Below are 27916 nucleotides of genomic sequence, written 5' to 3'. Positions count from 1 at the left end.
AACCTATGTTTTTTCACCATAGAAGGTGATCAATAAATACTTGTTTCTTGTTTCCTTTCTCCTTGGTATCAATAATATTTGGTGAGGTAGGATGCATAACCACAACACGATTAATGGAAAACTGTGTCTTAAAAAGAACATTACAAATAGGGATTGGCATCCAAGGTGACAAATAGAGAAGAAATATACATTTTCTATGGGCTGATACTATAAAAATCCAGACCCAATTGTGGAGTGAGAGGGAAGAAAGGTCCTAAGAACATCCTAAGTCAAGTTTGCCACCTGGTTTTGTATGGTATGTGAACTAATAATGATTTTTACATTTTTTTAAAGTTATTTATTTATTTTGAGAGAGAGGGGGTGAGCACAAGCAGGGGAGGGGCAGAGAGAGAGGGAGAGAGAATCACAAGCAAGCTCCAAGCTCATTGCAGAGCCCAATGCAGGGCTCGATCTCACAACCATAAGCAATCATGATCTGAGCCAAAATCAAGAGTCAGAGGCTCAACCAACTGAGCCAGCCAGGTGCCCCATGATTTTTATATTTTTAATGGGTGAAGCAACATTTTTCAGATAACTTTTTTTAGAGAATAATATTTCTTGATATGTAAACATTGTAGGAAATTTAGATTTCAAAGTTCACAATAAAATATTAGAACATAACCATGCTCATTTGTTTACATATTGTCTATGGATGGTTTTGTGCTACAACCACAGAGCTGAGTAGTTGCAATAGAGTATGGCCCCAAATAGTTACTACTGGCCCTTTATATCAAACATTTGCTGACTACTATTCTAGGGTAATTGGAATGGAGGTGAGGAGACAAAATATCCTAATTGTTTCAGATGGGTTTTTGGACCGTAGATACACATGATGCTTGTAATTTGGGTTTTACTTTAATTGCCAGTTGGATGGCTTAATTTCAGAATTATTTCCCAGAAATAGACTTTTGGTGCCAAATAGTGTATGACTTTTATATATTGCCTAATTTTTTCTCCAAAAGAGATGTAGTGATTCCTAATATCACTGACACTTTTGCCATATTTTTCCTAAATATTATGAAGTATGCCTTCCTAATGCCAAAGAATATACCTGACTGAGCCTACTATTTCTGTTTCTCACATTAATAAATCCCAAGATGACATGGCAACCTCCCATTCCTTCTTTGTTATCGCTGTTCTGCTTTCTTGGTCAATAATGAAAGCAATATCAATCCCTTTTGTTACTTCCATTTTCTTCTGAATAATAGTAATGAAATTGTCAACAGGGAAAACTAAGAAACAATCATTCACTTCGTTAAAAAAGAGAGAGAGAAGGTTGCCTGGGTGGCTCAGTCAGTTAAGTGTGTGACTTCAGCTCAGGTCATGATCTCACAGTTTGTGAGTTCAAGCCCCACGTCGGGCTCTGTACCCACAGCTCAGAGGCTGGAGTCTGCTTCAGATTCTGTGTCTCCCCCTCTCTCTGCCTCTCCCATGCTCATGCTCTGTCTCTTTGTGTCTCTCAATAATAAATGAACGTTAAAAAAAAATTTTAAAGAGAGAGAGAGAGACTTACATTTCAAAAGATATCTGGAGCACTGAAGACCTAAGAATAGGTGCTCTTTCTTTCTCTCTCTTGGTGTGTACATAACATTAAGAGAGCACATCAAGGTCTCTATCAGGCCTGGAAATTTGTATAATACTCCCCTAATATAATCCTTCCACTTCTCTTTCATTCATGTATAAACACTCTTCATCTCATTTTTCCACTAAGATTTGTTTATTTTCAATTAATTGTATGCCTTTAAACACATGTTCATGCATATATGCACACATGCCTACACACACACACACACACACACACACACACTACACACACACACACACACACAGTGCCATTCCTCTATTTGTAATGTTTATTTTGAGCCAGACCTATTTTTCTATTAGTCATAATCTAGTCATGCATCTGCCTCAACAAAAATTATCAATACTAAAGAGAAAAAAAATGAGGAAGCAAACATTTATTGAGCACCTGCTGTTTCCTACTAAGTATGCTGGGTGCCTTGTCTTCATCACTGAATATGATGCTAATTCTGCATAGCAAGCTCTATTACCCTCTTCTTATAAGTTAATAAATGAGGATTCACAGAAGGGAGGATTCTTGTCCATGGTTACCCAGCCAAAATATGTGGGACCAAAATTATTTTTTTTTATTTATATATGAAATTTATTGTCAAATTGGTTTCCATACAACACCCAGTGCTCATCCCAAAAGGTGCCCTCCTCAATACCCATCACCCACCCTCTCTTCCCTCCCACCCCCCATCAACCCTTAGTTTGTTCTCAGTTCTCAACAGTCTCTTATGCTTTGGCTCTCTCCCACTCTAACCTCTTTTTTTTTTTTTTTCCTTCCCCTCCCCCATGGGTTCCTGTTAAGTTTCTCAGGATCCACATAAGAGTGAAACCATATGGTATCTGTCTTTCTCTGTTTGGCTTATTTCACTTAGCATCACACTCTCCAGTTCCATCCACGTTGCTACAAAAGGCCATATTTCATTTTTTCTCATTGCCACGTAGTATTCCATTATGTATATAAACCACAATTTCTTTATCCATTCATCAGTTGATGGACATTTAGGCTCTTTCCATAATTTGGCTATTGTTGAGAGTGCTGCTATGAACATTGGGGTACAAGTGCCCCTATGCATCAGTACTCCTGTGTCCCTTGGATAAATTCCTAGCAGTGCTATTGCTGGGTCATAGGGTAGGTCTATTTTTAATTTTCTGAGGAACCTCCACACTGCTTTCCAGAGCGGCTGCACCAATTTGCATTCCCACCAACAGTGCAAGAGGGTTCCCGTTTCTCCACATCCTCTCCAGCATCTATAGTCTCCTGATTTGTTCATTTTGGCCACTCTGACTGGCGTGAGGTGATACCTGAGTGTGGTTTTGATTTGTATTTCCCTGATAAGGAGTGACGCTGAACATCTTTTCATGTGCCTGTTGGCCATCCGGATGTCTTCTTTAGAGAAGCGTCTATTCATGTTTTCTGCCCATTTCTTCACTGGGTTATTTGCTTTTCGGGTGTGGAGTTTGGTGAGCTCTTTATAGATTTTGGAGACTAGCCCTTTGTCCGATATGTCATTTGCAAATATCTTTTCCCATTCCGTTGGTTGCCTTTTAGTTTTGTTGGTTGTTTGTTTCCTTTGCTGTGCAGAAGCTTTTTATCTTCATAAGGTCCCAGTAATTCACTTTTGCTTTTAATTCCCTTGCCTTTGGGGATGTGTCGAGTAAGAGATTGCTACGGCTGAGGTCAGAACGGTCTTTTCCTGCTTTCTTCTCTAAGGTTTTGATGGTTTCCTGTCTCACATTCAGGTCCTTGATCCATTTTGAGTTTATTTTTGTGAATGGTGTGAGAAAGTGGTCTAGTTTCAACCTTCTGCATGTTGCTGTCCAGTTCTCCCAGCACCATTTGGTAAAGAGACTGTCTTTTTTCCATTGGATGTTCTTTCCTGCTTTGTCAAAGATGAGTTGGCCATACGTTTGTGGGTCTAGTTCTGGGGTTTCTATTCTATTCCATTGGTCTATGTGTCTGTTTTTGTGCCAATACCATGCTGTCTTGATGATGACAGCTTTGTAGTAGAGGCTAAAGTCTGGGATTGTGATGCCTCCTGCTTTGGTCTTCTTCTTCAAAATTACTTTGGCTATTCGGGGCCTTTTGTGGTTCCATATGAATTTTAGGATTGCTTGTTCTAGTTTTGAGAAGAATGCTGGTGCCATTTTGATTGGGATTGCATTGAATGTGTAGATAGCTTTGGGTAGTATTGACATTTTGACAATATTTATTCTTCCAATCCATGAGCAGGGAATGTCTTTCCATTTCTTTAAATCTTCTTCAATGACCTTCATAAGCTTTCTATAGTTTTCAGCATACAGATCCTTTACATCTTTGGTTAGATTTATTCCTAGGTATTTTATGCTTCTTTGTGCAATTGTGAATGGGATCAGTTTCTTTATTTGTCTTTCTGTTGCTTCATTATTAGTGTATAAGAATGCAACTGATATGTGGGACCAAAATTAAAACTGAGTCATTTTGGTTCCAAACCTATTAGGTATTCTAGCACATCCCTGTGCCTAAAGTGTCATTTACATGAATGCAGTATTTTAGGTGGTAGAAGATGAACTTTAAATATTTTTAATTGTACATTTATGATTAATCACTAGTATCATAGGAGAAATATTCACCATCATTTGCCATCCAATGCACTTTATTGTTTACATTTTAAGACATTTTACAAATAATTTTCAGAAGAATAAAAGGATAGTGAAAAACAACTTTATTGGAAATTTTGGTAAAGAATATAAACACATCAAACAGTTTTTTGTGAAAGAGAGAAAGAGAAATCTGAAATGGACAACATCCTCTGAGTACAACTATTTGCTCATCAACTGTCATACATGCACCTGGAAAATATTTAATTTGTGAATACTTATTACAGATTTCAAATACATAACTAAGAAGTTGTAGTTTATCATTATTTATAGATCTTTTTCTTGTACTTAACATTATCAAAGTGAAAAAATTAAAGATTTGGGTGGAAATTTTGGTTAATCATAATTTTGTTGAAGAGAAGAAGGCCATATTTTAAATTCCACACTACAAAACATGTCCATTTTAGATTTACAAACAGCAATTAGAATAATGAATCTATTAAATTATTTTAATTTCCTTCCACTCATCTTTGTATACATTCCTGATTCAGCATTTGTCCACTTACAAATCATGTCGAGTAATTTTGGCATAAAAACATAAAAGATGAAAGAGTAATGGATATGTCCTTTTGAAACATGGGATAATCTGAGTTCTTGTTGTAAAATATTACACGATAAAGTTTTTTATGTTCAATGACTGAATGAGAATGTTATATTTCCTTTGTGCTCTTAGAATTACATTCATCATTAATGAATTCTTGAGTTTAAAACAATTCATGTAGGATATTGTTATCTGAAGAGTTATGTGTAAGATTTTGCTAATACAGTCAATTTAACCATCATACTTAGAGTATAGAGTTTGGGTAGTCCTTTGCATTTGACTTCTCACTTGTCTAAGAGCTGTAAAATACCTTTCATTGTAATTTTTTTTGTCATTATGGGTGAAAAAAATTGAAAAGTTCTCAATTCTCAGTTGCATCCAGTGAAAGCTAAAAGAAGATGACAAAATTTCTCCAGTCTTCTTTTTTTAATATCTATTTATTTTTTTAATTTTTTAAATTTTAATTCCAATATAATTAACATACAGTGTTATATTCGTTTCTGGTGTACAATATAGCAATTCAACAATTCTATACATTACTCAGGACTCATCAATATAAGTGTAATTTTAATCCCCTTCACCTATTTCACCCATTTCCTCCCCACCATCCCTCTGGTAACCATCAGTTTATTCTCTATAATTAAGAGTCTGTTTCTTGGTTTATCTCTTTTTTTCTTTATTCATTGTCTTGTTTCTTAAGCTTAACTTCTACTTTTAAATTTTTGTGGAATTTCCATACTATTTTCCACAGTGGCTGCACCAGTTTACATTCCCACCAGCAGAGCACCAGGGTTCCTTTTTCTTGACATCCTCACCAACACTTGTTGTTTCTTGTGTTTTGATTTTAGCCATTCTGACAGGTGTGAGGTGATATCTCATTGTGGTTTTGATATGCATTTCCCTGATGGTTAGTGATGCTGAGCATCTTTTCATATGTCTGTGGCTATCTGCATGTCTTCTTTAGAGAAATGTCTGTTCATATCTTCTGCCCATTTTTAATTGGATTATCTGTTTACTTGGTATTGAGTTGTATACATTCTTTTTTTTCCAATTTTTTTATGTTAGCTGACTTGACAATAAATTATGTATATAAATGTATACATTTTTTATATATTTTGGATACTAACCTTTCATCAGATATATCATTTGCAAGTATCTTTTTCCCGTTCAATATGTTGTCTTTTAGGTTTGTCGAGTGTTTCCTTTACTATACAGAAGGTTTTATTTTGATGTAGTCCCAATAGTTTGTTTTTGCTTTTGTTTCCCTTGCCTTGGGAGACATATGTAGAAAAAGATTGCTACATCCAATGTCAGAGAAATTACTGCCTGTGTTCTCTTCTAGGACTTTTATGGTTTCAAGTCTCACATTTAATGTCCTTTGAGGTCCTTAATCCATTTCGAATTTATTTTTATATATGGTGTAAGAAGGTGGTCCAGTTTCTTTCATTTGCATGTAGCTGTCCAGTTTTCCCAGCACCATTTGCTGAAAGACTATCTTTTCCCCATCGCATATTCTTTCCTGCTTTTTCAAAGATTAATTGACCATTTAGGCATGCATTTATTTCTGGGATTTCCATTCTGTTCCATTGATCTATATGTCTATTTTTGTGCTGATGTCATACCGTTTTGATCATGACAGCTTTGTAGTATACCTTGAAATCTGGGATTGAGGGGCGCCTGGGTGGCGCAGTCGGTTAAGCATCCGACTTCAGCCAGGTCACGATCTCGCGGTCCAGGAGTTCGAGCCCCGCGTTGGGCTCTGGACTGATGGCTCAGAGCCTGGAGCCTGTTTCCGATTCTGTGTCTCCCTCTCTGTCTGCCCCTCCCCCATTCATGTTCCGTCTCTGTCGCAAAAATAAATAAACGTTGAAAAAAAAATTTAAAAAAAAGAAATCTGGGATTGTGATGCCTCCTCTAGTTTTGTTCTTCTTTCTCAAGATTGCTTTGGCTATTTGGGGTCTTTCATGAGTCCACACAAATTTCAGTATTATTTGTTCTAGTTCTGTGAAAAGTGCTGTTAGTGTTTTGATAGGGATTGCATTCAACCTGTAAATTGCTTTTGGTATTATGAATATTTTAACAATATTTTTTCTTCCAATCCATGAGCATGGAATATCTTTCTATTTCTTTGTGTTATCTTAAACTTCTTTCAACAATGTTTCACAGTTTTTAGATTACAAGTCTTTTACCTCCTTGGTTAAGTTTATTCCTAGGTGTTTTATTATTTTTGGTGCAATCATAATTGTTCTGTTAACTTCTCTTTCTGTTGCCTCATTATCTTGTATCCTGTGACCTTATGAAATATATTTATCAGTTCTAGTAGCTTTTTGGTGGAATATGTACAGTTTTCTATATATAATATCATGTCATCTATATATTTTTTATTCCTCTGCTCTTCCTTTACTGCTTTCTTTCATATTAGATATTTTCTATGTTATTTTTTAATTCCTCTAATGCCTTCTAAATTATATTTTTTGACTTCTTTTCTGAGTGGTTGTTGAAGGGATTACACTATATATCTTAACTTATCAGATGCTGTTTCAGATTTATACTACATTAATTCCTGCTAGTATCCTTATAATTGTTGTATTAAATTCTAGTTCAGACTTCTTACTTATATCTGTATTGATTAAATCCCTATCATTTCTTCCTGTTCTTTCTTTCTTTCTTTCTTTCTTTAAATAAAATTTTTTTAATTTAAGAAAATTAAATAAAGGAAGCTAGGTACCAGGGGTGCTTTGGTCTTCTTGTAAGGCGAGTCTCGACAGAAAAAAGAAAAAAAGAATTAAAAATTTTAAAAAAATAATAATAAAATTAAATTAAATTTAAAAATTTGCTCTTTCTGTATCCAAAAAGAAAAAACAACAAAATCAGAAGCAAGAAAACAAAACAAAACAACAACAGCAACAACAAAACCAAACAAATAAATAAATGAAGTTAGATCGAGTTTCCCCTAACCCTGAAAATTTGCAGCACTCTATGAGCAGTAGATTAAGTGCATGGAAGGGATTTGTGCTGGTCTTCTGTGGGAGGGGCTTATTGCTCTGATTCTCAGGCTGACTTGCCCTAGTGGAGATGTGCCCAGAAGGTACAGGGGGGCCGGGATTGGTGTAAAGTCTCCATTTTCCACTTGGTGACGCTGGTTAGCTCACTGGGGTCCATGAGTGTTGGTGGGCTAATGGTGAAAATGACATCACCCTGCTGTCTAGTTGGAGCAGGAAGTTTGTACCTTCACAAACACATGATCAATCACCCCTTCTGTGTCTCAGGCTTCAGTCAGCCCCCCACCTTCACTCTGTTTCCCAGCTGTCCAACTGCCAGGTGGCACCCCCCTCCAGAGTTTTATTTCAGACATGGCTGTGTTTCAGAACCCCACACTTCAGAGACCCCTGTGGCTCAGACCCAGGCTGATTCTCTGGGGAAGGGTCTTGTCTGTGGTCAGGCTACTGGCTGTGGAGAGTGTTCTGCTAATCTTCAGGTCATTTTCTGGGTTATTTACACTAATGTGAGTGTTAACTAGTTGTATCTGTGAGATAAGATGAGCTTAGGATCTTCCTACTCTGCCATTTTCCCCAGAACTTGTCTCCTGTCTTCTTTTACACCTTTTTGACAGATGTAACATAATAAGATAATTGAAAGATAATAAAATAATGATGACTCATTTCACTATTATATCTAGGTATCCTATCAGTCTTCTTGTCTTCTTATTAATCTAGTATTGTTTAGCATCACTGAGAATAATGAATAATGCTGACATAATTTTTTGGATGATAAAACAGAAAAAAATTTTTCAAGAGATGGGAAATAAGATCATTATCAGTTTATAATATATCTTAGATTTTTAAAAGAATCCAGTGGACCTATGTAGTAATTATAAGGAAAAAATAGTATTTTATTTGCCTAAATAACTAAGACCTCTCTTTGTATTTTGGAAGGTTTATAAGAAATAATTTTAAAAGACATGAAAAATCAATACTTATAAATAGAACTCAAAAAATAAACTCAAAAACTAAAATTAGGTCCAATGAGTCCTGATGCTATACTGAGGATTAAAGAATATTAAATATACAGCTATCATAGCAAACCATGATTTCATAAATATTATTTAAGATAAATTAAACTTGTAAAACATCAGTAGATCAGGACTTCCAAAATGGAAATAGGCTTCACATACTTTGTCCAGGCAAGCCACTAAAAAACTAAACTAACCAAAAATGGCAACATCAACTTGCCCTGGGGGTGGGAGAGGGGGCTAATCAGAATCCAGAATTGTTACAATATATATGCATAATGTCCAGTTTTGACAAAATATTATGAAACATGGACAGAAACAGGATAGTATGACCCTTGTACAGAAAAACAACAACAACCACAACCAAGTAATAAAACTACATTTAGATGGCCTAGATGAAGGCAACAAAGACTTCAAAGCAGCTATTATAAATATCTTCAAACAACTAACTTAACCATGCTTACTAATTAAAGGAAAGTATGATGACAATGACTCATCAAATAAGGAATATAAATAAGGAGATAAAAATTATATTAAAATGGAAATTCTGAAGTTGAAAAGTACAATAGATAAAATGGAAAATTCACTAGAGGGGCTCAACTATAGATTTGAGAAGAAAGAATCAATGACCTTGATGATGTCATTAAAAATTATTCAATCTGAAGAACTAATGAAAAAAAAGGAAAAATAAACAGATCTTCTGAGACACTATTAAGCACACCAACATGCATATAATGAGAGCACCAGAAGGAGAGGAAAGAAAGGGGAAAAAGTGTTCAAGAAATAATGACTGAAATTTCCCAAATATGGAAAATATTAATCTATATCTCCCAAGTTCAATGAACTCCAAGTAGGAAAACCAAAATAGAGTTGTATCTAAATATATCACAGTAAAACTGTTGAAAGTCAAAGAGAAAATCTTGAAAGTAATGAATAAAAATGATTTATCACATAGAAGAGAATTCCAATAACATGAACAACTAACTTCTTATCAGAAAGAGTGGAGTTCAAATGATAGTATATAACATATTTAAAGTGCTTCAAAAAAATTTGTTAGCCAAGAACACTCTAACCAGCAAAACTATCTTTCAAAAATGAAGAGCACATAAAGATACTCTAACATAAAGAAAGACAGAGAATGTGTAGCTAGCAGACCTACCTTAAAAAAAATTCTAAAAGAATTCTTTAAGGTGCAAGGAAATGACACTAAATTGTAATTTAATCCATATGAAAAAAAAACAAAAAATGCTGGCAAAGAAAATTAAGCGTTAACTATAAAAGACAGCATAATTACGTACGTCTTTTCCCTTCTTTTTGAAATTAATTTTAAAACAACAGGATAAAGCAACATTTATAAAATTGAATTGTGGGTCCTACAGCATATAGAGACATATATTTGACAATAATAATACAAAGAGGAAAGGAGCAAGCAAGGAAGTGACATGAGATGGTAACTTGAGTCTACAGGAAGAAATGAAAAGTACCAAAAACGATATAAGAAGATTAATACAAAAACTTTGTATAGTTTTCTGGTTTCTTCTTAGTTTCTTAAAAAGGTGTAAAATTATGTAAATCAACAATTACAACACTATAGTGTTATGTCTGTAATGTATATAAATGTGATACATATAACACTAAACGTACAAAGGAAGGGGGAGAGAATAGAATGGAGCAAATTTTGTATATCTCACTGGAATTAACATAGAATAAATCTGAAATAGAATTTGATAAGTTAAGATATATAGTGTAATCCCTTAAGCAACCACTCAGAAAAGAAGTCAAAAAATATAACTTGGAAGCCGTTAGAGGAATTAAAAAAGAACATAGAAAATATCTAATATGAAAGAAAGCAGTAAAGGAAGAGCAGAGGAATAAAAAATACATGAGACATATAGAAAACCACTAGTAAAATGGCAGAAGTAAATCTGACTATATTAATAGAAACATTAAGTGTGAATCAACTAAACAATCTAATCAAAGGCAAAGATTATCAGACTAGATTTAAAAATGCAAAAATAAACAAGATACAACTAGATTCAAAGAAACAAATAGGCTAAAAGGCAAAAGTTGGAAAAAGATATACCATGAAAACAGTAACTGTAGAAGAACCAGAATAGTATACTAATAGCAGACAAAATGGACTGTGACACACATACATGTTACTAAGGACCCTTTTACAATGATAATATGTTATGAGAGTGCATCAGAAATGTATAACAATTATAAACACATGTTCATAGCAAGAAGACCCAAAATTACATGAAGCAAGCTGGCAGAATAGAAGAAAGAAAAGTTAAAAATATTGAAGAAATAAGGATAGAAATAGTTTTCAATTACATAAAAAATCACAAACTTGCTACGTGAATTATTAGAGTTTGAGAAATACCACATGATAACACACTACAGCCATATGTCTTTCAAATTTCAAATTCACTCAGTATTGTTGTATGCTGACATTTGGGACATAAGTCTCTTCCACTAATTTACACATTTTAATCTTTCCCTCTCCTAATAGTTCATTCTCACTGAAGTGTTTAAAAAAGGTTTCATATTCTCCTTCATCCTTATTCATTTGTTTATTTCAGGTAGGCAGCATACAAAGTTGAAAGGAAACAACCTAAATTTAAAAACCGGTTAAAGCCTTGCTTCTGTTACTTACTACCTCACAACTTTTGCCAAGTGTTCTGTGTGGATCTTAGCATTTTTATCTTTAAAATGTGGTAGGATGAGGGGCGCCTGGGTGGCTCAGTCGGTTAAATGTCCAACTTTGGCTCAGGTCATGATCTCGTGGTTCACGAGCCCCGCATCAGACTCTGTGCTGACAACTCAGAGCCTGGAACCTGCTTTGTGGATTCTGTGTCCCTCTCTGCCTCTCCCCTGCTCGTACTCTGTCTCTTTCTCTCTCAAAAATAAATAAAATGTTAAAAAACAATTTTTTTAATGTGGTAGGATGAGATGATCTGAGGTCCCTTACGCTTGTAATTCTGAGCCTGATGGGAACTGTTTTCACCAAGCTCACCATTAGGAAGGTCAGTAGGATCCAGATTGCTCAGTCTGAGCTAGAGAGCTCTACCTCACTCTTCACTAGGGTACAATTTCAGTTTCTAGAAAGACTTCTGAGAGTGCTTAACATTTCTACAGAATTCAGTAGTTTAAGTTGGAACATTTAATAAAGCACATTCACCATTGGGTATAATAAGTGGATTCTGTTCTAGAACATTTTCAGCGCTCCTGTTTAGGTCCTACTGTGCCTTATGGTATGATCTGCACTCCTCACATCTGCAACTGGCAGATGCCACAACTTATATATAAATTCCCTGTGAAAACCTGATCCTGCCTAGGTTTTGGATCAGTGTATATCAAATTGGGCATGACTATTCAGGCACCCTAGAGAAACAGTTAAAAACCACCATTGTAACTTTAAGGCTAGAAACAAAACTCTGTTTAAATTTATAATATTCAAGAGTTTCTTAAGAAATGTCAAACTTAAAAGCTCCCAGTTCGAGTGAGACCTTTCATGTAGCTGCATGCTTATGGATGTGAAATTTTCTATATACGGGAAGGAAATAAGTAGTACATTCAAACTGCGTCATTTAAAGAAAATTCATAAAGGGAACATTTACAAAGACACAGGCTGGTTTTAGGAAACCATTAAGGGTTAGTGCAGTACTCCAGAGCTGGAATCTGTGGAGGGTAGTTACCACTGTATACTGAAAAGGACAGGAAGGAGTATTGACCAGAACCATAGAGAGTAGCTGTATAAAAAAGGCTGCCAATTAGGAGCTGAAGCTTTGGGAGAGGGACACAGACAACCATGGTGACCTGGCAGAGAGGTAGCCTGAGGAATAAATATCCTGTCTTTGTTCTCCTCCCTCCTTCCAATATCCTGCCATTGCTCCCCTTCTGCCCAAACCAATCCAAAGTTTGAAGGACAAGAGAATGCAGTAAATGCTATCCACATCCCTGAGCATCTTGGAGCCCAGAACAGTGTAGTGAAGGAGGGAGAGTAGGTCTAGAGGAACAAATGGAAAAAGTCCTACAACTCCTAAAGACGCAGGGTGGGGGGCAGATGGGCAATCCAAACAATTGTGAGGTTACTTCACCCAAGGTCAGGATGAGGGTGAGGCAAACATAGTACCTAAGATGCAAAATCTACACTCTCAGGATCAGACAAATGCTCAGTCAGCCCTTGCATAGCCCATGGAGAGAGGGTGCCTCATGTCACCTAGTCCCGGCTCTGATTTCACCTAGAGACTTGGAGTTGTTTGCCATAGAATTAAGAACAGGAATGTATTATCTTTTAATCTGTAAGCAGAGAAAAACATTTTGTTAAAAGATTTAAAAATACCTGTTTGGGCCTTTTCCAAGGAAGGGGCAGATAACATCCTACTCATACATGAATGCCCAGAGGCTGATGTGCTTAATGGTCTGGCACTGTTATTGAGTGATGGATTTTTTAAATTATTTTGTGCAGGTGTGTCATTGATTCCAACAGTACATTTTTTCACGTCTTAACATATCTAAAGTCAAGATGTGTCTTGTAGTCAATGGTGTCAGAAATACAATTAGCAGCATGTTTCTTCTTAGAAACACATAAAGTAATAGTGTGCTTTATAATTGATGGTACCTTTGATTCGATGAAATTCAGTGTAAGTACTTTGAGGATGTATCCAGTTTAACACATTTTTTATATCTATCACAATATCTAGCATGTAATAATGGTCATGATATATCTTCAACCATGATTTCATGAATGAATGAAAGAAGTCAGGGAAGAAAGGAATTAATGAAAGAGTTCACCCATCCTAGTTGATACATACTTTTAGGGCTTAGAGAGTGTGGTGTCAAGAAAAATATCAGTTCATATGCAATAGTTGTTTAAGCTGTCATCATGATCTTGCAGAATGATAGACTGGAAAGGCCTGAATGTTGCATTGGCCATGAGCATTCACTTAACTCTCATTATTTCATTTTCTGCCAAATTGATGCTAATTCTGTTCCCATGCTGTGCACTTTCTGCAATCTTCATGGTAATTTGAAAACCAGTTTTATAGCAGATCTTTACCCATTCCTTTCGTCTTCCTCTTTCTCATCTGCTCTAAGACAACTTCTTCCCAATGGCACTTTCATTAATTCTTCCCTCACACCCCTGATTTTAACCTTTTCATTGTGAAATAAAAGTGCAATTTTTCGATGCATAGCAGTAACCATGAATTCTTTTCCTTTTTAAACATTTAATTTCATTTTAACACAGGCCTGAATGCAAGCCTGTGCCTCAGCCTCATTGTTAATAGCAGCTGGTTTGGTCAGAAAAGAACATTATTTTTCTAGTGATGTACTTTAATCCGTCTCAGCAAGAAACTAAAATTATTTTCTTCTCTTTTGATGAGTCATGCAATATCAGCTTCCTAGCTTACCCATTATCTCTCCCTGTCAATTTCCCTTTTAAAAATAAGATATTTATTCATTTTTAGCAAAAAGCAAGATAATGCAACATTAAAACTAGTGTTTCTGGTTTAACTTTTCTTGGAATAAACAAAAGATGTTTTTATTTAAAAAGTAAATAGGTGTCTATGACAAAGTTGGGCACTAACTGTTAACAGCATCACATGTTAACCTTCCAAAGGCCATCACATGGCCTTCCAGAGTGATAAGTAAGCACCCCAAAGGAGAGTAAGATTTCAGTTGTTTGTAGAGGTTATAGATCACAATCTATTTCCAAATGTGGGCTAAAGTAATGGTGTGGGCAACCATTATTTATCCCAAAGCTATTTCAATTTCTATTTTAATGATTTATTAGTGTTGGTGAAACAATCTTCTTTGGCTATTTTTTCATGTTTTAAGTATACGTGGTTAATAATTCTCTACCATCTGTAGGATGTTGGTGATAGATAGCCAGAAGCAACAGACTTACTGGTAAAAAATTATTGCAGAACCCAGTTGCAAGTGCTTTTTAATGACTAACTTACACAAATATATTTAATATAATATATTTTTTATTTATTTATTTTATTTATTTATTTTATATTATTTATTTTAATATATTTTTTATTTTTAATTACTGAAATGTATAGTGTTACATTGACAACTTCAGATCTTCTTCCCAACCTCCATATGCTTTAGATAATACATGAATATTACCTACTGTATATTATAACACTCCATAAGCATTCAATACATGTTGGATGCTACTATTATAATTTTACATCTCCAGCTGCCTTTTTACCTTCTGCCTCCCTAACTTCCATGCTCCATGGTGCCTTCTCTCAAACTCTTGGTGCCCTTTTGCCATTGGGATTTTGTTCTCACCTCTTTCTGTTCTCAGGAATAAATCTGATCTACTCCCTTGCACCTTGTATGAATACAACCCTGAATATTACATCTCCCAAGTTTTTTGCCTTTAGGTCTAATCTTCGATGGGGAATGAAGAACTTTATCCAGTGCTAAGGAAATTTAGGCATTAGAAATTATAGAAGGTCATGATGTGGGGAAGTAGCCTTCTCAAAACAACTTGTAGATTACCTGCCCTACTAACAAGTAAAGTCATTTGGGGATGAAGAGTTCAGAACCAACTATTGGAATTGTACCTTTCTCATCACTTGTGCTGTGGATAAACATCCATAAGTTTTGCAAAGTTTTGTTACCCTTTTAGGATTACCTCTAGGACATTATTCCACCTAAATGTCTCCTAGTCATCATTCACTTTGGCTGAGTCGCCTTTGCTCCTCCTGAATGATTGCATAGAGAATTTTATGTTTCCTTAAATGTACGTTCCATGTGTTTACTTTCATTATCAAAGTTCATTCTTGGTTTTTCTAGATGATGTCTCATGGAGAGAATACCTTCCTTGCATCCAGATAACACATTCCCATCCAGGCCCCTTCCCGCTGAAGCCAGAACATGTGAAAAACTAGATACCATATGTTTTCACTCTTATGTGGATCCTGAGAAACTTAACAGAAGACCATGGGGGAGGGGAAGGGGAAAAAAATTTAGGGAGAGAGCCAAACCATACGAGACTCTTAAAAACTGATGGGGCGCCTGGGTGGCTCAGTCGGTTGGGCGTCCGACTTTGGCTCAGGTCATAATCTCCTGGTCCGTGAGTTCAAGCCCCGCGTCCGGCTCTGTGCTGACAGCTCAGAGCCTGGAACCTGTTTCGGATTCTGTGTCTCCCTCTCTCTCTGACCCTCCCCCATTCATGCTCTGTCTCTCTCTGTCTCAAAAATAAATAAACGTTAAAAAAAAATTAAAAAAAAACAAACAGAATAAACTGAGGATTGATGGGGGGTGGGAGGGAGGTGAGGGTGGGTGTTGGGCATTGAGGAGGGCACCTGTTGGGATGAGCACTGGGTGTTGTATGGAAACCAGTTTGACAATAAATTTCATATTAAAAACAAATGACGGCACTTCAGATCAACATTGCACACCAGGGACGCTCTTTAATGGAGAGCTGGGATCAGGCCACCATTACACCTGGAGTTCTTTTTTTTTTTTTTTTTAATTCAATTTTTTATTGTTTTAAATTTACATCCAAATTAGTTAGCATATAGTGCAACAATGATTTCAGGAGTAGATTCCTTAGTGCCCCTACCCATTTAGCCCATCCCTCCTCCGACAACCCCTCCAGTAACCCTTAGTTTGTTCTCCATATGTATGAGTCTCTTCTGCTTTGTCTTCCACCCTGTTTTTATATTATTTTTGTTTCCCTTCCCTTATGTTCATCTGTTTTGTCTCTAAAAGTCCTCATATGAGTGAAGTCATATGATTTTTGTCTTTCTCTGACTAATTTCACTTAGCATAATGCCTTCCAGTTCCATCCACATAGTTACAAATGGCAAGATTTCATTCTTTTTCATTGCCGAGTAATACTCCATTGTACATATATACCACATTTTCATTATCCAGTCATCCATCGATGGAAGTTTGGGCTCTTTCCATACTTTGGCTATTGTTGATAGTGCTGCTATAAACATGGGGGTGCATGTGTCCCTTCGAAACAGCACATCTGTATCCCTTGGATAAATGCCTAGTAGTGCAATTGCTGGGTCATAGGGTAGTTCTATTTTTAGTTTTTTGAGGAACCTCCCTACTGTTTTCCAGAGTGGCTGCACCAGCTTGCATTCCCACCAACAATGCAAAAAAGATCCTCTTTCTCCCCATCCTTGCCAACATCTGTTGTTGCCTGAGTTGTTAATGTTAGCCATTCTGACAGGTGTAAGGTGGTATCTTATTGTGGTTTTGATTTGTATTACCCTGATGATGAGTGATGTTGAGCATTTTCTCATGTGTCGGTTGGTCATCTGGATGTCTTCTTTGGAGAGGTGTCTATGCATGTCTGTTTCCCATTTCTTCACTGGGTTATTTGTTTTTTGGGTATTGAGTTTTATCAGTTCTTTATAGATTTTGGATACTAACCCTTTGTCTGATATGTCATTTGCAAATATCTTCTCCTGTCTGTTGCCTTTTAGTTTTGCTGATTGTTTCCTTCGCTGTGCAGAAGCTTTTTATTTTGATGAGGTCCCAATAGTTCATTTTTGCTTTTTTTTCCCCTTGTCTCCGGAGACATGTTGAGTAAGAAGTTGCTGCGGCCAAGATCAAAGAGGTTTTTGCCTGCTTTCTCCTCAAGGATTTTGATGGCTTCCTGTCTTACATTTAGGTCTTTCATCCATTTTGAGTTTATCTTTGTGTCTGGTGTAAGAAAGTGGTCCAGGTTCATTCTTCTGCATGTCTCTGTCTAGTTTTCCCAGCACTACTTGCTGAAGAGACTGTCTTTATTCCATTAGATAGTCTTTCCTGCTTTGTCAAAGATCAGTTGGCCATACATTCATGCGTCCATTTCTGGGTTCTCTATTCTGTTCCATTGAACTGAGTGTCTGTTCTTGTGCCAGTACCATACTGTCTTGATGATTACAGCTTTGTAGTATAGCTTGAAGTCTGGGATTGTGATGCCTCCTGCTTTGGTTTTCTTTTTCAAGATTGCTTTGGCTATTCCGGGTCTTTTCTGGTTCCATACAAATTTTAGGATTATTTGTTCTAGCTCTGTGAAGAATGCTGGTGTTATTTTGATAGGGAACACCTGGAGTTCTTAATAGCTTGGAATGGTGTTGAGTGAGACAAGGAGATGCACTTTTGATACTGTCATATGAGCCGTTTGAGAAGTAACCACAACAGTTTATGATGTGGGCAACAGAGGCACAAGGAGATGGCAGATAAAATTAAATTTCCTTATAACCTGCAGCCCACTGACAAATACTTGAGGCTGGCTGAGTATAACATTTCTCCAGGAAAACTTCCTACTGTCTTCATGTTAATGCTTTGCTAGGTGGAAAAACAACCTTCCGCTTGAGACTAGCTAGGCCTCCAGTATCCTTGAGTCTTCTTTAGCATATGAAAGTCCCTTTGGAAACTTCCCTTTGACTTTACCATTCCCAGCTCCCAAGTATATGATCAGTCTCTCTTCACAGTCCAGGGGCAGCTCTTCCTGCCCACAGGTCCTGTCCCATGCTTTAATAAAATCACCTTTTTTTGCACCAAAAGATGTCTCAAGAATTCTTTCTTGACCCTCAGCTCCGAATCCCCATCACTCCAAAACCACATCAGTTTCTAGGTTTTAAGTTTTCTGCTTCTCATTCAGACCCTTAACAGTCTGGGATTTATTTTCAACCACTTTTAGTTTCACACCAACGTAGAAAGCAGACTCCTGTAACAACCTCATATTCAGTAATAACATGTCTTGTTTTCCCCATAGTCTTCAGTTTGACATCGAGAAGATGCTCCACCGGGTAACATATGAGAATTTAAACAAGCTAATCCATTTGAAAGGATAGCTTTTCTGGGGAATGTGCCCTTGGCTCTGATAAATCCCTAATTGCCCAAGCAGGGCACCCTGAGTGAAGCCTTAGGGCAGAAAGTCCAGATGACTTGATAAGCTATTGTATCTATCTTCCCACCAAAGGATGTCAGTGTGCTTGTGGTTTAGGTCAAAAGAAATTAGTCTGAGGATTCAGTCTCAATCCAGGTTATGGTTGACTGTTATCTGTAGCCTGAAATTAGCTTACATCTTGACAGAACTAAGTACTCCAAGCTCAGAGGAAGTCTTGCCAAACTTAAAGAACAGGATGTAGATCTGCATTTGCGTCTGTGACATGTACTTGTTTATTGGTGTTTATTTCTCAAAGAACATAATTTTTCCAGCATACTTACATATTCCCAAATGTATTTCTAAATTGTCAGACATTACAAACACTGGTCCCACAGCTCATCCACACATCCAGAGCACACTTACTCTAATCTGTCTTTACACTGTAAATAAGCCTTCACTGGAACCCGAATCACAAGGAAAACCTACTTTAAGCTTAGGTGAGGAAAGGTAAAACATAACTGTGATGCTGGAATTATTCAGTTACATCTTCATCCAGAGGGCCTAAGTAGCAATGACGACAACATCAACAATTACCTCAACATCAGTAGCAGCTACTGCTCCTGAGTACTTTCTAGTTATAGTCCTGTGCTGAGCCCCTTGAGTGCATTTTCTCACAAGCTCCCTGGAATAGTTACTATTCATATTCCATTTTATGGAAAAGGAAACTGAGGCATAGCTTCTTGGCTACAGTCACAGAGTAAATGGTGGAACTAGCTAGTCAGGGCATCTAACTCCTGGTGATTATGCTATATGCCTCTAGTTAGCTGTTCCCTAGTATTTTCAGTAAACTGTGTCAGCAAAAAGTTAAAGAGAGACCAGACCCTTCTTTACTCTGGTCAGCCTGATTAAGACCCATCCATAATCTCTGGGAGAAAATAAAAGTCATGTGGACAACCTCTGGACACCAAGACAGCACATGAACCCTTGATCTAGCCATTTTCAATGTGGTAATCAGACATGTCCCAGGTGTGGGAAAGTGCAACCTAGGAGAACATACAGGGAACCAACAGATGACAGAGTGTCCGTGCACTGGTGGAAACCCAGAAGGGCAGCTCTGCTCTCAGCAGCGTCCCCAGGCTTGAAGCTTACTCTTCAATAGGGGTTCACAGCCATATCACATGCTTCGTGTCCCCAAACTGGGGAACTTCCTTTTCTTCCTTCACTTCACTGGCAGATATGTCATCTTGTCACTTCCCAAATTTGAAATTCCAGTTGCCTCCCAGTACACATTAACCTTTGTATTCTAAAACCAGTCTTCTGAAGTATAAAATCATCTACCCAGTCTTTGGCCAAGAGAGTCTCTATTACACCTCTGATATAATTCCTCATCCTTTGTCTGAAAGCAAACAAGGAGTGAAGGGCTGTTATTTTTCCTGATACTGAGCCCGCATTGACTACATTTGGGCATCTCCCATATGGGACTGTCCCATGTAGTGCATATTAATCCACACCGAAATTTTCTACATCTATTGCCACAAACTTCATTCAGAAAGGGTTCACTTCTTTCCAAGGTTATGATAAATTACTCTCCTGAGCCTCTTTCCTACCAGCCTCTCTGTAAATAAGATGCCCAAACTGTCTGCAGATACCAAACGTGACACACCCTTCTCCAGCTTCCATTCACATTCCTAGTCCACTGATCTTGACCTTGAAACCCGTTATACCTGCTTTATTCCTTGGACTTTACTGGTTGGTCTCAACCTCCACTTCAGACAGCAAACAACCAAAACTCTTCAAGGGGAGGGGCTATTTTTTTGTTTTGTTTTGTTTTTTGAGCTGATAACAATATATAGAGCTAACCTTGCTTCACTCACAATAGATCTGCTCAGGCCCTACTGACTCTGAGCTTGTTTCAACTTTCTAACAGGATGCACCTCAGGGAAAATTCCCTCTCCTACTTCTCCCGTAATATGGTTAACGTTAGGGGTAAACAATTCTGGTGTCCTGAGAGGAAACTCAGAAACATTTCAATACTTTCCTCTCCTTCACTACACAGTTTTTCACGTGCTACCACCACCCCTCCAAGTACACATCTGTCAAATCTACCTCTTCTCCACTACACTCTCTCCCTTTAGACTCTAATGGACTCTTAGGTGGACTATTTCAGTAGTCTACTACTAAATGACCTTCATGCCTCCAGTTTCTTATTATTACAATTTTCCCACTAGTGATTTTTCTAGAATGTGAATCTATTTCAACCTCTACTGCCTATAGGAAACAAAAACAAAAGCAAAAACAACAACAACAACAAACCACTTTCTTAGCATAGCATTCAAGGCCCTTTTTAATTGTCCTGAAATTACTTTCTGATCTCACCTGCTCACCTCATCACAGGTAACGCTTGTAGTGTAACCATACAGTGCTATTTACCATGTCTCAAACCTACTTGGTACTTTTAAACTTCTATGCCTTTGTCCATGCTGTGCCCTCAGCCTGGAGTGCCCTCTCCCAAATTCCTTTTCACTTACCATTAAACTTATCCTTTCTGTTGTGTTGGTCCAAGCCTATTGATAGTGATGCTATGGGCTAGGAATGCCTGAGGCACACGCCTGGCTGTATTACTCATAGAGAAGATCCCACAGACATTTTCTCCACCAGGGCCAATGTTGTGGCTGGACCAGCCCTTGTGGTTTTCATCATGATTACAAGATGCCTACACTTCAGCAAAAACCATCAGGGAACTTTGAGGAATGAGATTTATTATCATGAGTCCTGGACAGTATATACTTGGCATGCTTGAGGCCATGCAGCAAGGTTGTGGGCACACAGAGAGAAAGAGCATGGACCTGGACCTCTGCCTTTATTAAGGTCCAAGGGTGGGGTATCTAGGTGTTCACTTGTTCACTCTTTAGTGGCTAATGTAAAGCAAAGAGCAGGAATTAGGGTGTGGGAAATCAGAAGTGGGATCACTCAAGTGGTCAGTCATCTAGGTTACCCAGGGCTTTTCTGAAAGAGGAAATTTTATGAGTGGGACAGCTGAATTCCCTATCTCGTTGTTTAGCTAGTAGCTGTATCATACAGCTGGCAGTATGTTTATTCAAGATGGATGTACTTTGAAATGGATGCCTCAGCAAACAAAAGCTTGATGTCAGTCACACTACAGTCAAAAAGCTTAGTGTCAGGCACTTATACAGCATTCACTTTTCAATACCCTACTCCTCTGTGAAATGTACCCAACCTCTCTATATCCCGTCTTGGTTGGGCTATTTGTTGTGTGTTCAAATAACTCTGTGTACAATGCTTATTTCACTGTACCATAGCTCTTTGTTTCCAGTGTCTGTCTCCCTATTAGATCTTGGACTGCTGATAGCAGGAATCCTGTCATTCACCCTTATATCCTAGCATATGTCATTTATAGGATATCTATTCTCAACCCTAACCTATATTATATTTATCATTCAATGTAGGATACATCAATTTTTTCCTATTAATAACAAGAACAATAAGAACATTAGCTAATGTTTCATGAGAGCTTTGTAGGTAGCAGTCAATATTTTACAAACTTTATATGTATTAACTCATTTTATCCTTATATTAGTCCATAGTGTAGATATATACTTATCTCCATTCATAACGAAGAAAACTGAGATTTAGAGGGGTTAAGTCATTTGTCCCTAAGTTATAAATTAGTAAATGATAGAAATGAGATTTGAACTCATATAGCCTGGCTCCACACTCCCAACTCCTAACTATTGTGCCACATTGAAATAGCAAAATGAACCAAGGTGAGTTTTTTCATTTACTTTAGTTCATTTTCTTATTTCCCCAAAACAAATATAAAATGTATGAGTGATTAATTAGATTAATTTGGGTCATACACAAGCTCCACTAATATTTACTCAAGTGATATAGGATGGGGGTGGTGATTCTGGGTGGTACCAGATTTTGGCCCCTGTGTGATGTTCTTCCAGCTACATAATAGTCCCCAAACCTCTGGGGGTGTCTTGAAGACTCCTCCATTGTCCCAGTCACTCTTCCCTTACTGAAAATGTCATTTTTTACACTTAGTCATCAAACACAATTCTTAGAGAAAATCGTATCTCCTCCCCCACCACCCAGCCCCTGTCAGCAGGAGGTTCAAAAGAACCAAAATTGCACCTAGGACCATTGGGATTCACACAATAAGACTAAGCCCTAGTAATATTTCACTGCCTTTCTGGAGGTGCTAAGTGATAAGGATCAGAATGGATTTTGTTGACTTTAATGGGAAAAGTGAGCCTTTTGTTAGTTACTCACCTTGCTTCCCCTCCAAGAAAAACCCAACTTTGGAGCATTCTTTTGGACCATGATTGGATATGGGAGCATCCTGAGATTTCAATATGTCTAATAAAATTCGCCAAAGAATGGAGGCGCGATAGGAGGGGAAGTGCATTATGGTAGTACAGAGATGTGTTTTGCTCTGAAAATGGAGCTGGATGCTCATTGTAAATGAGGAACCCGGAGTGAGATGTTTGAGAGCACAGCTGGGAATATGTGCAAAGCTCACTTTCATTTTCATTTGAATACCATAGAGGCAGCACTCAACTTGCTTAAAATTAAAAGGTACATCAAGAATGCAAAACATTGTATAAAATTTTAACCAGTCAGTCTTTTTAGTTGCTTTTTAATCTCTTATTGGTTGTTTATTTTTCTATACTGTATTTTCATAAATGTTTTGGGGGCTGTGTGGTTGTTCATCATCCACCCTTGGCTTCCCTTTTCTACAATTGCATGCACCTTTACAGTTAGGTATCCACCACCTGTACCTAATCTTTGTAATCACATTGTGCTTCCTTTTCACCTTGTTTCTCTCTGCTCTTTCTGCTTGGCTCTACGCATACCCTCTCTTCTCATTGCTCTTCAGACACCTTCCTTTCCTTCTTTGACCTCTGACTCCAACAGCCTACCAGTAAATTTGAAACAAATTCCAATCTGGGAAGTTTGGCCCCCCCTTAAATGAAAATAATATTTTCCTCTGAAATCTCTGTGGCTCAACCATAGGTATTACTCTAATATATTCAAGGTTGTCCACTGCAGAGCTGGAGACTAGAAGGTTTGATCTTGAAATTAGTGAGCAGTGAGCATGGCAGTGAGCATTGGCCTCAGGGATTTTTTTAAGTACTGATAATAATAAAAACAATAACATGGACAATAGCTGCTAACATTTCTTGAGAGCAAGTACCAGGTACCAGGTCCTAAGGTACCAGGTCCTAAGCTAACCACTTTTATAAATATTTTCTCATTGAATCGTCACCAGAAGTCTGGGGAGCATGTTCTGTTATTATCCCCATTGTAATGAGGAAACCAGAGCACAGTGAGTGATGCAGGTCACACAGCAGTGAGAGGCTCTTAATAGCTGGGCTTCAGTGACACCTCAGCAACCACAGGGTAGTTGTGAGTCCTGGGATTCCAGCTAGGGCTGATATATCATGAAGAGCACTGGCAGGTAGAACCAGACAGGTGAACACAAGGTGGGCCAGGGTTGCAGTAGCCAGAGCAAGATGATCACAGGTGCTACAGAAAGGGTTCAGTCTGCGAGCAGAGATCAGAGTTGGAGGTACAAAGCTACTTACAGTCCAAGTCAATGAAAGCAGACAGTGATGGGGAATCTGAAACAAGGTAGGACAACAAGATGGATGGTTCATGGTGGTGATCAGAAGATTAGGGACTGTAGTGGAACGTTCAGGAAAGGAGGTAGTGCATGACAGGTACCCAGTGGTTGCCACGCTGGAGTTTAGAGGGAGGGGATTCAATCGATGGGAGACGCACTGGCAGATCTGGTGGGGCCACAGCTCAGGGACCATTTTGGATAATGCTCAGAAATAAGGACAGGTCCGGTTACCAACCCTGGGGCACTGTATCTGGATCAGATGAACAGAAAGGGGGCTTGATACCACAGGAAAGATACGTGCCATACACCTGTGATCTCTCACCTGGGGAGCTGCTATAAACACACATAGCACTACAAGCTGTGTGCCATGGTGTCTTCTTTCTATTAGTTTCTCAAACCCATAGTGTGTAAATGATCTTTTATACCTAAAAGTGAGTGGATTCAAGGTTAACCCTAACAGAATGTCACTTTCACACTCTGACTTGCTCTCTTGAACAAGAGAGTAAGAGACACAGATGCAGCTGGCATGTTTGCGTAACCCTGGGGATGCTGTGTGAACGTGCCACACGTGCTGATATCAGTATATTTATCTCAGTAGAGAAAAGGTAGAAAATTGCCCTCAGAGGCAATGGGGACTTGGTCTGTGGAAGTAGGGCAGAGAGTGGGGCAGGAAACAACTGTGTTTTACTGTAATCGCTTCTATAACATTTCAGTTTTATTGTTTTGTTGTGTATGTGTGCATATCTGTGTGTTGTAAACTTGAAAAAATGTATTAAATTTGACTATCAAGCAATCAGTCCCGTACTAAATTAAAAGGTAGAAGGGAGCACAGAGACCATCTGCTAATATATTGTTGCAGGCAGGAAATCTAGGCAATCTAACTGGCAGATATAAGAATTTTTAAAACAGAAAGAATAGTAGCCAGAGACCATTTAATGTGGGCATAAAGAGGTTCATATAGTGCTTGGAAATCATTATAACACAGCGAGTATTACACTTTATGGGGCCGGTGGTGGTGCTGGGACTTCCAGGAAAGATCCAAGTATCCCCATCACATTCTGTTTAAGGAGGCAGGGAGCCAGGTAATGTATTTTAGCAGGGTTTTTATCAAATGAGGTAAAATCAAGAGAGGAAGATACTGTTCTTATGTGACTTCCCTTCATAACACATAAATTACAGTAAATGTTTTAGATTTTTCTAATTAAACCTGCCAAACTGCACACTCTCTGAGGACAGGGCCACAGCTGCCCCAAGAGGGAAGAAAGAACTTACATAGAGTTTCTCTTTCCTCAAGCCACAGGAGATGTTTAGTCTGCTCAAGGCCAAGAAGGGCCACAGGCCTGGCCCCAGGAGCAGACTTTGGCCTTCCATGAAATGGGAGGAGGGAGGAAGCATTGTTCTTGCTCCCAGTAGAACAGCATTTCTCAGGCCTCTGAGATGCTTCTCACTGAGTCTCACATAAAACCAAAGAACTTAATCTGCTGCCATCATTCCTCAGCTCCATCTGGCTGCTGGAATAATTGAAACTAGAAACGTCTGCTTTGATTGCTGCTGGAAAGGAAAACTTAAGTTTTCGTGGAAAACCTTAGTACTGCCTCAAACAAGAAACATTATTGGGTTTCTTGTGAAATTTGATTTCTGTCCTCTTGAGTTTTCTAGACAGGGAACCAGAAAAAGGCCCTAAATAGATGCGGCAATGGGAACTTTGGGACCCCCAGTTCAATTCATAGCCTAGATAGGTGCCAGGTAGTCCATTGAGGAGGGGGACAGGGAGAAGGGGGGTCTAGGCTTACCCAGAAATAAAGCCTCCTAGGGGTCCTCAGCATCAGCCAGGGAGCTCAGAGCCATCGGAGCTTTGAATGTGGCCCGGCATCATGAGGCGGGGGGCCAGGGTGTCTCCACACCTGTCCCTCACTGTTCACAGAGGTTGGACCCAGGCCATCTACACCACAGCGTCACTGCCTGGACCCACCTTGGAAGGCCAGGCCCTAGCTCCCCCTTCACTCTTTCTCCCTACCCCTTCCTCATTTCCTCCCTGTCTCTCACCTCTCCTAGCCTTCCACCCTCCTTGCCCCTTCTCCTGCTCCTCTCCTCCCCAGGACTTCTCTCCCCCTGCCTCCCTCCCCATGCACTGCCTCCTTCCTCCCTTCTTTCTTTGGGAAGCCAATGCCTTACCCATTAGGCCACAGGGTGACTCTCCCTCTCCTCTTTCCTCATCCCTACTTGTCTCTCCTCCCTGACCCCTTTCCCTCCCTCCTTTCTCATTCCCTCTTTTCTCATTCCTTCTCTCCATCTGACTTCAAATAGATAAAAGAGATCTTTCTACTCTAAGAAAATCAAAGGTTAGTCCCTACCAGAGGCTCTTCTCAGTTCCACATACAATAAATAGCTACCCATTTCGCTCCCTGGTTTAGAAAGAAGAGGCTATTCATTGCCAGAGGACAGTGATTTTTTGAAGCATCAGAAGTATTTTAAATAAGCTATCTCTGCGCTGCTTTCCTTTCACTGGGCAGCACACCTGCCAGCTGCTGGCTCCTCACCCTGCTTTCCCCTCCTCCACCTGGAGAACAGAATGGCAAGGGGCTTAAAGAAGTGTTTTCAGGGGTAGGAGTTAAAGGGAAGACCCCCAAAGCTCTAGGAATTGAGGCATTCACAGGACAGGTGCTGGTGGAGCTTGGGTGGGATGTCTGAGGCCCTGAGCTGCTCCCCCTAGTCCTCCCCTAGTCTTCCCAGCCTGCCTCCAGACAGACAGAGGCCCACTCTGGAGCAGAGGAAGTTCAAATTCCAGGACCCTCAACTGCTCTGGCCCTTTCGAGGCCCTGGGAAGAAACCCAGCATTGTGTTCCCATGGTCCTATGTTTTTGCAAGATTTGCAAAAGGAATATATTTTAACCACAGTGGGGTTTGATGACTCTTTCCACTACAGTTTCCCCTCAGTCATACCTCTCCTCTGGTCTATTGGCCCTGGAGTGGGCATTTGGGGGATCCGACTCAGGGGAAGCTGAGTTGGGAATGCATTTAGTTTATATTTAGTAGGATATGTGTGTGTGGTCTGCAGTCACTTCTGTGCATGGGCAAGTCATGGCTGGCCATCCCAGTGCAGGAATGGCTTATAAGAATAGTGCCACAAGGCTGAATCAAAGTTGAATATGTCCTACAGCGCCAGGCTTCAGAAGTCTGTGGGCAGTTGTAGAAAAACAAGGCTTGAAATGTCCTGAGCCTGAAGCTAGTCTGTGGAAAATTCTTCCGATCATGAGATGTGTAAAATTCCAAGTGGAGGATTCCGTTCTCATTGGTGCCCCCATCAAAACAGAATTCAGGACTATATTCGATGACGCAGTGTATACACTGACAAGCCCACTGTGCTTTGTTTATGGGAATTGCACAAAATGAAATTTACCAGAAATCTTGTGTTTTCAGGGCATTAATATGTAGCAGCACTGCACACAGCTGGCATGTCTGTAAGCAGGCATGCTTTAGTGCCTCCCAATTATCAATAATTTCGATCGATCTTGTTAGAGGAAAGGCTACCTTATCTTCCTCTTCTCTCTTGTACAAAATCATTGCCATGTAAAGAAAGTATCAAAGTATGGAGGCAAAACT

At 38.7% G+C, this 27916-nt stretch overlaps 1 protein-coding gene across 6 annotated transcripts in view; it reads left to right on the top strand.

Moving 5' to 3' along the window:
* Positions 1 to 27916, top strand: part of SLC9A9 (solute carrier family 9 member A9) — a 711221-nt gene that overhangs the window by 564469 nt on the left and 118836 nt on the right. The gene's annotated exons all lie outside the window — the stretch shown is intronic.

The sequence above is a fragment of the Herpailurus yagouaroundi genome, unplaced genomic scaffold, assembly GCF_014898765.1.
Source record: "Herpailurus yagouaroundi ecotype Mexico unplaced genomic scaffold, PumYag 159, whole genome shotgun sequence".
Taxonomy (NCBI): domain Eukaryota; kingdom Metazoa; phylum Chordata; class Mammalia; order Carnivora; family Felidae; genus Herpailurus; species Herpailurus yagouaroundi.
This window is presented reverse-complemented; position numbering and strand designations above follow the sequence as displayed.